Raw genomic sequence first — 9391 nt, 5'->3', positions numbered from 1 at the left:
CCTTATCTAGGTCCCTGCCCCTCCCCTATATGTTGCTCGGCCAGGCCAAGCAGCTGCCCAGGCCGCAGGAGTTCTGCTTCCTGCCTGGGGCCCTGCTGCCCAAGGATATAAAGCTCCCCCCATCTTCCCCACTGATGCCTGGAATTCCTCCATTTCAGTTAACTCCTCGGTTATCAGGGCTGCAAGCACCCTGCGAGACCAAGCACCCTTCAAGACGATCTACCTCACCCCTCATTTTGCAGCTGAGGAAACAGGCTGAGGGAGGATAACTAATTTTCCTGACAGAGTGGACAACAGAGCAGAACCAGAATCCAGGGGCCTGCCTCTTGTTCTCGTGCTCCTGAGACCTCTCCTACTGGGCAGCACCCACAGGGCTGGACCCCTCCAGAAGCCTGCATTCAGAGGACGGGTGTGTTTGTGCTGGGGGGGTTGGTGGGCGTTGGTCACTGTCACTGTGCTGTCTGGAGCAAGCGGCACCTGCAGGGATATGAGGGGGCGAGTGAAGGCCTGGCAGCTGCATCCTTCCAGGAGTGTCAGAGCTGACGAGGTCGCAGAGATCACCCAGAGCCCTCTCCTCCCAGGCGGAGGAAGGTAGAGCTCAGAGAGACTGGGCTTTGACCAGAGTAACACACAGTCTGTGGCTTTCAGTCGACTGACTCACTGAGGATCTGCCCACGCCAGCATGCGGCGGGGGAGAAAGAAGCCCACCGGCCTCTCCTCCTGTGTTCATGTTTCCCCTCTTTCTAGTTTTCTGAGACATCTTGCTCTCTTCCCTTCGCTCCCAATTCTCGCCCTCAGCGCCCTCCCCATCCTTTATGTGCATGAGTTGCTTAGGATAGGGAGGAGCAGGGGGACATGTCTTGGTGGCAAAGGCGTGAACAGCTGTTGATGGGAAGGAACAGGCCTGCTTGGGTACAAGGAGGGAGAACTGTCTGGTTGATGGTTTTGAGGTCATCCTGCAAAAAGTCTTGAATGCTAGATGGAGAGAATTTGATCTTTAACCAAAAGCTGCTGTGGGATGCAGGGACTCAAGAGACAGGATGGAGGCCCCGCTCCATCATGTACTAGTTGTGTGACCTTGGGCAAGTCACTAAACCTCTCTGAGCCTCCATATAGCTTCACTTGTAAAATTAGATAACAATAATACTTAATGTGCAGATGAAATAAGACAGTTCAGGGTGGTACCCAGCACACAGCCTGGCACACACTTTTTACTACAGGAACTAGCAGCTGCACGACTCCCGCAGATATCCTGGGCACACACTGGGCCACTACTGCTAAGGCCTTGAGCTGCACACAATTCCTTAGACCTTGCTAAGTCCCCCACCAAGGGCTTGACCCCACAGGGAGACAAAGGTGGATTCATTCTCCTAACCTGTCATGTGTAGAGCTCACAGCCTTGCACACACAGGAGCTGTGATTCTTACTGAAGGGTCAGATGTGCTAGGGTAGGGGTCGGTTCACTGGGAGGTGTGGGTTTGAGAGGCAGTTCTGGCCACACCATGTGTTCTTTGGAAGTAAAAGCTCAAGACTGTGCTCTGGAAGCCAGTGCCCAGCACGGGGTCCGGTAAGAGCGGACTTCAGGACTGACGGTGGTGCATCCAGACCCCATTCCGCAGCATCCACAGGCAGCTGGGGGTGATGAAAAGCCCACAGGCTTCAGAGGTAGCTCCAGCCCAGTGCCACCAACTGTGTGATATTGAACCAGCCTCCCCAGCAGCTCCCCTGAACCTCAGGTTCCTCATGTGCAGACTGAAGCAATAGCACCCCCCTGGTGGGGTATCTAACCAATGAAATAGCATGTGGAGAGCACACAGCACAGCACTGGCATACAGTGGGTGCTTCCAAAAATGGCAGTGATTATGTTTTGTGTGACTCTCATCTTCCCAGACTGAGCGCTTGGAGGGTGGCGCCGAGGTCTTTTTCTCTTGTGCTCCCCAGACCCAAGTGGTGCCAGGCATCCAAGTGGGGCCTTTTCTGTATTCATTGACCAAGTGATTGAATAATCTGCTAACCTGAGGTGGGGGGAAGAAGGCGAGGATTTGCCATTTGGTGTTTTCAAGCTGGTGAGGTCATAAATGATGAATCACATGTAACTGGATGCTGAGTCTTGGTGTGGTTTCCAATTTGTGATCTCATTTCATTCGTACAGTCCCCACCCCATGCCAACATCATGTCTTGTGGGAGGATACGGACAGACTGGGATTGGTCTCCCCAATTTCCAGATGGGAAAATTGAGCTTGGAAGAGGCTGAGTGACATATCTGGGCCACCGGGCAGTTAATGCCCGGTTGGGGCTTTTCCTTTCCAGCTCAAGGGTTCTCACAGGAGTCTGGCAGTAAGTTCGGGTTGCTCAGGTTGCAAGGAACAGAGACCCACTGAGGCACCACGAGGACATGTGGCAGTGAGGAAGCACAGAAGGACTTCTCTGGTGGCACATGCTTTTCTATACCAGTGTCTAAACTGCAGCTTAGCTGGTCCAGCCTCCCATCTGGCACCCTCTGGAGGTGCATCCTCAGCTCCAACCTTAGCCTCTCCTGGTCCATTGACTCTGGGCCTCCCATTCAACCCCCTGAGAGTCACACTATCAGCTAGACACACATTTTGGATGCAAGAAGCACAGGCTCTCTCAGGCCATCTTAGGAATCCTTTTTGGGGGTGGGGGTCACATGGTCTGGAACTGGGAAGGGCTCAAACTCCAGGACAGCCCTCTGCACACTCCACCTTCCTCCACCTTCATTTGCCCATTGCTCTGGTGGGCCCCCGTCCAGACCCTGGAGGGGGCGTTCAGACAGGCTGAGCTACTCACCACTGCTGAGCTTGTCACCTCAGCGCTGACTCTCCCCAGAGGCCACAGTGGGGGTCCAGGCAACCTGTGAGCTGTGGCTCTCCCCACCTCTGGTCCCATCAGCGACATTCCCTGGGCAAGCACCTTAAAAGAGGGTGGGAGAAGAAAATGTTGGACAGAGAAGGCAGGGCTGCCAATATCCTTAGTGCCTTCAGATTGGGTTTGCCTCTACTTACCCTGGAGTGCCCTAGGGGGCAGTATTCCTGACCCAGGCCACCTGTAGAGCACTACTCTCTCTTCGGTCCAGCCTAGAGAAGGGTGTCTTTGCCTTAGGTGTGGCTAGGGTGGAAGGGGGCTATAATTCAAACACTGGCAATTTATGTGTCCAGAGTGGCCATTTGGATCAACAGCACTGTGCAGGTAGCAGGCTCTGAAGCAGGGGATGCGTCTCTAGTGTAAGTGGATCTCGGAGTCTACGAGCAGAGTGGAACAGCCAGTTAGTACCTGGGCCCACAGTCAGAGCCCTGTCAGCCCACAGGGTGTGCCATAGATGGGGACTTAAGGCAAGCATTGCATCATGGTGTTCTGGAAAGTTCTAGGCAGCAAGTGGGAAGGTGCAGATGTGATGATGAGCCCCTGTGGGTGTGGGGGAATGGTTGGGGTAAATGTGCAGGCCCCAGATAAGCTCTCTTGGAATGAGCCCATTGCAGAGTAGAATTCACTGTGGCATCAAGAGAAAGAAATAGTACACAGGTCCCCACCCTGACTGAGCCTGGGGATCTAGAGGCCACAGCGGGGCAATGGCCAGGGGCTGTTGTAAGGGACCCAGCACAGCAAGGACCCCCTGGAAAGAGAGGGCACAAGTCTTCACATCTGCTGACCACCCGCTCTAGAACCTGAATGGGGCCTGTGTGAGGGCCAGGAAGATTACAGCTGTGGCTTTACTGTCCCATTCCAGGAATGAGCATTCGTGTCTGGCTGGATTGATTCAGGGGAGGGCTCAGGACAGCAGGGTAGAAGCTACTTTGTAGGAAGCAGCCAGGCTTCCCAGGAGCTCTATGAGGGCCAGGACTACCTATGTAACGCATGCAGGGGATATCACTGAATCCAGCCGGAGGCAAAGTGCTGTGGGGTGATCCGGTGTTCCTGGTCATGGGGCCTCCCAGTGCCCTCTCACTCTCATCCGTGGGTGCATCCAGGACAGGAAGCTTCCAGGAGCAAGTGCTGGCCTCCTACAAGCCATCGCACTGATGTAGAGGGATCCCAGGGCCTCTTGAGGCAACATGAGGAAGCTGTAGTCCCAACTTTACTGCGTGACCTGGGACAAGTGACTAACTGCCTGAGCCTCAGTTTCCTCAACTGTCACCCGGGAAACACCATATATATTCTGTTAGGTGAAAGCACCCCGAGCACTGCAGAGCTGTGTGCACACTTGGGCAGTTATTGACATTAGACTGTAATGGAACTTACCAGAAATCAGAGGCCTGTCTGTCCATTTCAGTTTTGCGTCCCCAGTGTCTGGCACACAATAGGTGCTTAGTAAATTTTTTGTAAATAAACCAACAATGAAAAAGGAGCATTCTGAGACTCATTATTAATGACGACCATTCCATCAGCCAGCAGAGAGGGACGCAGAGGGGCCTGCTGGAAAGGGCCAGTGGACCCACGTTCCAGCCCAGTCCTGCCACTGGCTCCCTGAGGAACCCGGGGCAAGTCACACCACCAGTGTGGGCCTCGGTTTCATCATTTGTCCAGTGAAAGGCTTGAATAAGAGGAGGTCTCAGCTTGGCTCTCTGGTCCTGAGGATTTGCTGGGGGCGGGACCAAATGCCCTCCCCCATCTGGGTCCCGATGACCATGGAACCTCTCTCCTGGCCCTGCCTTCCTCCCCTCATGTTTTCTCTCTTCATCCTCCTGGGTTTTTGTTTTTTACTCTGATTGGGCTATTTTTATTTTCGGAGTTTAAACCCTGCTTTGGTCTTTTTGTACCTATGTGTCCTACTCCCCACCCCCAGCCCATTTGGGGAGTTCCCTGTGGGCAGTGCTGTCTTACCCCTCAGCATGTACATCCCAGCCCCTCTTCGGATGGGGACAATCCACATCTTCTCTCTGGGTCTCTGCCCTGGATTCGACCCAGGGCTGTGACTGCCCTCATGATGGGTGGAGGAAGGCAGAGTGACACACTTGCTGACAGACTGAGGCGGCGCTCTGAGGGGACCGGGCCAGCAGCCGCAAAGGTGCAGCCTGTGCCAGGTGGGTCTTGCCAGCCGGAGCTATTTTTAGAAGCCATGTTTGCAAATTTTGTGTTAATAGTGTCTCTGTCCAAGCTCTGGCTCCCAGGACTTAGGGAGGGAGAGAGTCTGAGAAACCCTCCCTCCCTGTTCTCCTCCTTCGAGTTCTCCTCACAGGTGGCTGGGATTAGTGGGAGATACCATCCAGGTCAGAGCCCTCCCCAGCTATCAGTCTGCAGATACAGGGAACATGGTAGGTGGGGGTGGGAGTAGAGGAAGGAGGAAAGGCTTAGGTTGCTAGAGGCCCAGTATCAGAAGGGTAGTAGGACATCCAGTGACAGCATTCATGTCACTGGATGAGATAGCTGCCTGGTCTGTCACTGCCATAGGCAGTGAACTGGGTCCCCAACCAAGGTTCTGTATGTCCCTGACGATGCCTATCCTCACCCCAATTCCCCCAGCCAGGCCTTACCTGAGCCTGTTCCAACCAGAGGAAACACGACCCAATGCATCTTCCCTGCCCAGTTCATCAAGAGAGGGGGCTGGTGGTAAAGGTGAGCAAGGCCCATACAGTCCCATCCTCAGGGGCCAGATCTGACAGGAAAGGCAACAGCCTTGAGCACATCATTACCGCTGTAGCAGTTATGCCCAAGGTCAAATGGTGGTTGCGGAGAGTCTAACCTGCTCTGAGCCCACAACTGCAGCATGAGTAGAAGCCAGGTGAAAAGTGGGTGGAAGAGAGATTTCCATGGTGGATGCAAGTTCTCCTCCAGGAATGGAAAGGCCCACAGCGGGAGCCTCAGTGATTCTGTGACCATAGAGGTTAGAGGATCCAGCCAACCACGGGGGCTCCCGAGGAGAAGGCTCTCATCTTTTCCTGGTTCCCATCATCCACCCCACCCCACCCCCAACTCCCATACAGCCTAAGATGCAGGGCAGCATCACTGTGCATTGCCAGGGATGCTAAAGACCTGGGCTGAAGGGACCTGAGAACCATCACTAGTGTTTAGGATTTTGCTTGAATACTCCAGCTCTGGAGAACTCACTCCAATGGGCAGCTTGATAGGTAATGAGCAGGTATGATCGGGAACATTTTTCCTGCTGCAACCCACCTTCGATGCGTCCCCATCTGGCCCTAGCCCTGCTGTCCCTCTGCTAAGAGGTAGCCTCCTACTGTTCCCGGAGTCAGTCTCGGACCCCAGACCTTACCCTCTCATGTAGAACTGTGTGACCTCGGGCAAGGCACTCAACCTCTTCAGCTCTAAAATGGGGACATTAATAGAGTTGGGAGGATTAAATAAAATGAAGTGGGAAATGCCTTAGCCCAGGACCTGGAATACAGCAAGCGCCCAATAAATATTACTTCTTGGTAATACCATTCGGTTACCATCATTACCATCAATACACGGGGAAACTGAGGCTTCGCGTGGGAAGGGAGCAGCCCGGGGTCGCCGGGTGGGCGAGGGCAGCGGAGCGGGCGCAGGGCGCAGCGGGCCGGGTAGGGGCGGACGGGACGGCCGTGGCCTCAGGGGCCCTCTCCCGGCTCTGCCCCCCTCGCCGCCCGGGCACCGCTGGGCTGCCGCGCTTTACGAGCAAAAACAAACACGTCCCACAAGCGGCCCCTGTGCCGCGCCGCCCCGCGCCCGCCAGCGCCGCCGCCGCCCGGTCAAAGCCGGCTTTGTGCCCGCCCTGCCGCCCCCGCGGCCCAGGCGATTTTAATTAGTGTCTGGGTCTGCGCCGGGAGATGGGAATCAAAGCCCCCGTTCTTCCAGCGCCCCCGCCCCGACCCCGCCTCCTGCCCCCCGGGTCCCCGGGGCTCCGCGTACCCCTGCCGGCAGCCGCGGGAAGTGGAGTCCTCCCGGAGCCACCGCCTCGGGTTCGAGGCTCACCTTTTACACCGTGGGGCTCTGGGGCACGCTGCCCACGCTCTGAGCCTCGGTCTCCTCATGTCAGGCCCTAATAAGAGCACTTAACTGAGGCAGCTAGCCCCTGAAGTGTCTCTGGGAGGGTTGCTGAGGTCTGACTTCGGCGGGGGCAGCCCCCGGGGGAATGGGGCGGAGGTGTTGAGGCTGTGGGCTGCAGCATGTGGAAACCAGAGTCTACCTCCTCTCATTGGCAGCACGACTTTGGGTAGGATTACTAAACCCCTCTTTGCCTCAGTTTCTTCAGCTCTACAATATGGATCATAATGGCGGGGCAGGCAGCCCTTAGGGTGGTCCCCATGATGTTCACACCCTGCATAATCCCTCTCTTTGAATGGGGGTGAGGCCTGCGATTTGCTTCTGGCCAAAAGTGAAGCACTATTTCAGATGTAATTAAGGTCCCAAATCAGTGGATTTTGAGTTACTTTACAAGGAGATTATCCTGCCCTGGCTGAAGTTTATGGTTAGAGCATCTGCCTGTGCACCAAAGGGTCAAGGGTTTGATTACTGGTCAAGGGCACCTACGATCTCCTGGCCCCTGTGAGAGGCAACCAATCAATGTAATGATGTTTCTCTCCCTCTCTCTCTCTCCCTGTCTCCCCCTTTCTTCCACTCTCCGAAAATCAATGGAAAAAATATCCTGGGGTGAGGATTAACAAAGGACGTTATCCTGGGTAGGCCTGATTTAATCAAGTAAAATCCCTTAAAAGAGGAATTGGACCTTCCCTGGAGTCAGAGATTCTTTGTTCCTGGTTTTGAGGAAGTAAACGGTTCCATTGTGAGAGGACCTGTGGAAAGACCATATGGTGGTGTCTAGGAATCAGAAGTGGTCCCTTGCTAAAAGCCAGCAAGAAAACAGGGACCTCAGTTCTGTGACCACAGGGAGATGAATTTTGCCAGTAACCTGAGGGAGCTTGGAAGTACATCTTTCCCCCAGCTGAGTCTCTGATGATGACCTACACCCCTCAGTGCGGGCTGGTGAGACCCTAAAGCAGAGAACCCGGCTAAAATGTGCCCAGACTTCTGACCTGTTTAAAGAGTGAGATTATAAATGTGTTTTAAGATACTAAATTTGTGGTTGTTTCCTAAGCATAGAACACTAGTTGTTAGTATTCTATGAACATTAGTGTTCTATGTTGTTCCTCAGCACTGAACACTAATACAAATAGTATCCAGCACCCTGGCCAGTTTGGCTCAGCGGTTGGCCTGCGGACCAGAGAGTCCCAGGTTCGGTTCCCGCTAGGGGCACGTACCAAAAAAATAAATAAATAAAGGGACCCTGTTGTGAGTTGTTGTTTTTTTTTTTTAAACAACAAATAGTATCCACCTTAACAGGTTCTGGTAAAGATGAAATGAAGTCACTGAGGTAAAGCCTTAGCCTGGTGCCTGGCTCATGGAAGCTGCTCTCAGAATTGGAAGTAATTAGCTGCCCTTATTATGTTTAGAATCTAGCACTTTACAGAAATAATCTTTTAACCATCAGTTTATTAATTAGCATGCTTAATAAAACCATAGGATTTGCAGGCAGGAAAACCTATATTTGAGCAAACTTGCAATCAAACCTTCCCCTTGCTCTGAGATGTCTGTTAGGATGCTTTGGGCTGCAAGTATAGAAACCTGACTAATGGTGGCTGTCTTGGGTTGGGATTCCTAGAAGCAGAACTTGAGATGAGGAGTCATGTGAAGTGATGTATTAGGAAGTGTTTCCAAGGCAAACCAGCCGTAGGGAAATGGAGAAGTGGGACTGGGAGAGAGAGAGCATGATATCAAGCCAAGTCCCATAAAGGAGAACGTTGGCTCCATCCTATAGAGAGGCTCTAGGGACAGTGCCGATCACGCGTCAGAGCTGTCCAGATCAGCGCAAGGCAGCTGGAGGACTGACACCTCCATATTCATCTGCCTCTGGTTAAGGGGCACCCTTGGGATGAGAGTATAAATTCCCAGGCTCTTCTGGGTTTCCATGTTCACACGTGAAGTGGGATCCAACAGCTCGAGGGGGGTCCGCTGACAAGGAGAAGCAGGTGCTGGCTGTTGGGAGTGGAAGCACTCTGGGACTGGGAGACGGTGTGTATAAGATGTTAAAGTGATGAGTGGGTCATTGGCAGTGCTGCTACAGTGGCGTAAGCTATAAGGACATCCGTTGTTTTCTTATCAAGAAACATAGGTGGGCTCTAGTGGGTGTGGCTCAGTTGGTTGGAGCATTATCCTGTGCACTAGAAGGTCACGGGTTTGATTCCCAATCAGAGTACATGCCTAGGTTGTGGGTCTGGTCCCCACTCAGGGCGTGTACAGGAGGAACCAGTCAAGCATCTCTCCCATGTCAACATTTCTCTCTCTCTCTCTCTCTCTCTCTCTCTCTCCCCTCTCTTCCTCCCTCTCTAAAAACAAAGAAATGTAGGTGGTATACCCAGATGGGTTATCAATATCATTGAGGACTCAACTCCCTACAGCC

This window comes from Molossus molossus, unplaced genomic scaffold (assembly GCF_014108415.1).
Source record: "Molossus molossus isolate mMolMol1 unplaced genomic scaffold, mMolMol1.p scaffold_m16_p_13, whole genome shotgun sequence".
Lineage (NCBI taxonomy): Eukaryota > Metazoa > Chordata > Mammalia > Chiroptera > Molossidae > Molossus > Molossus molossus.
The sequence above is the reverse complement of the archived record's forward strand: the minus strand, read 5'-3'. Positions refer to the sequence as shown.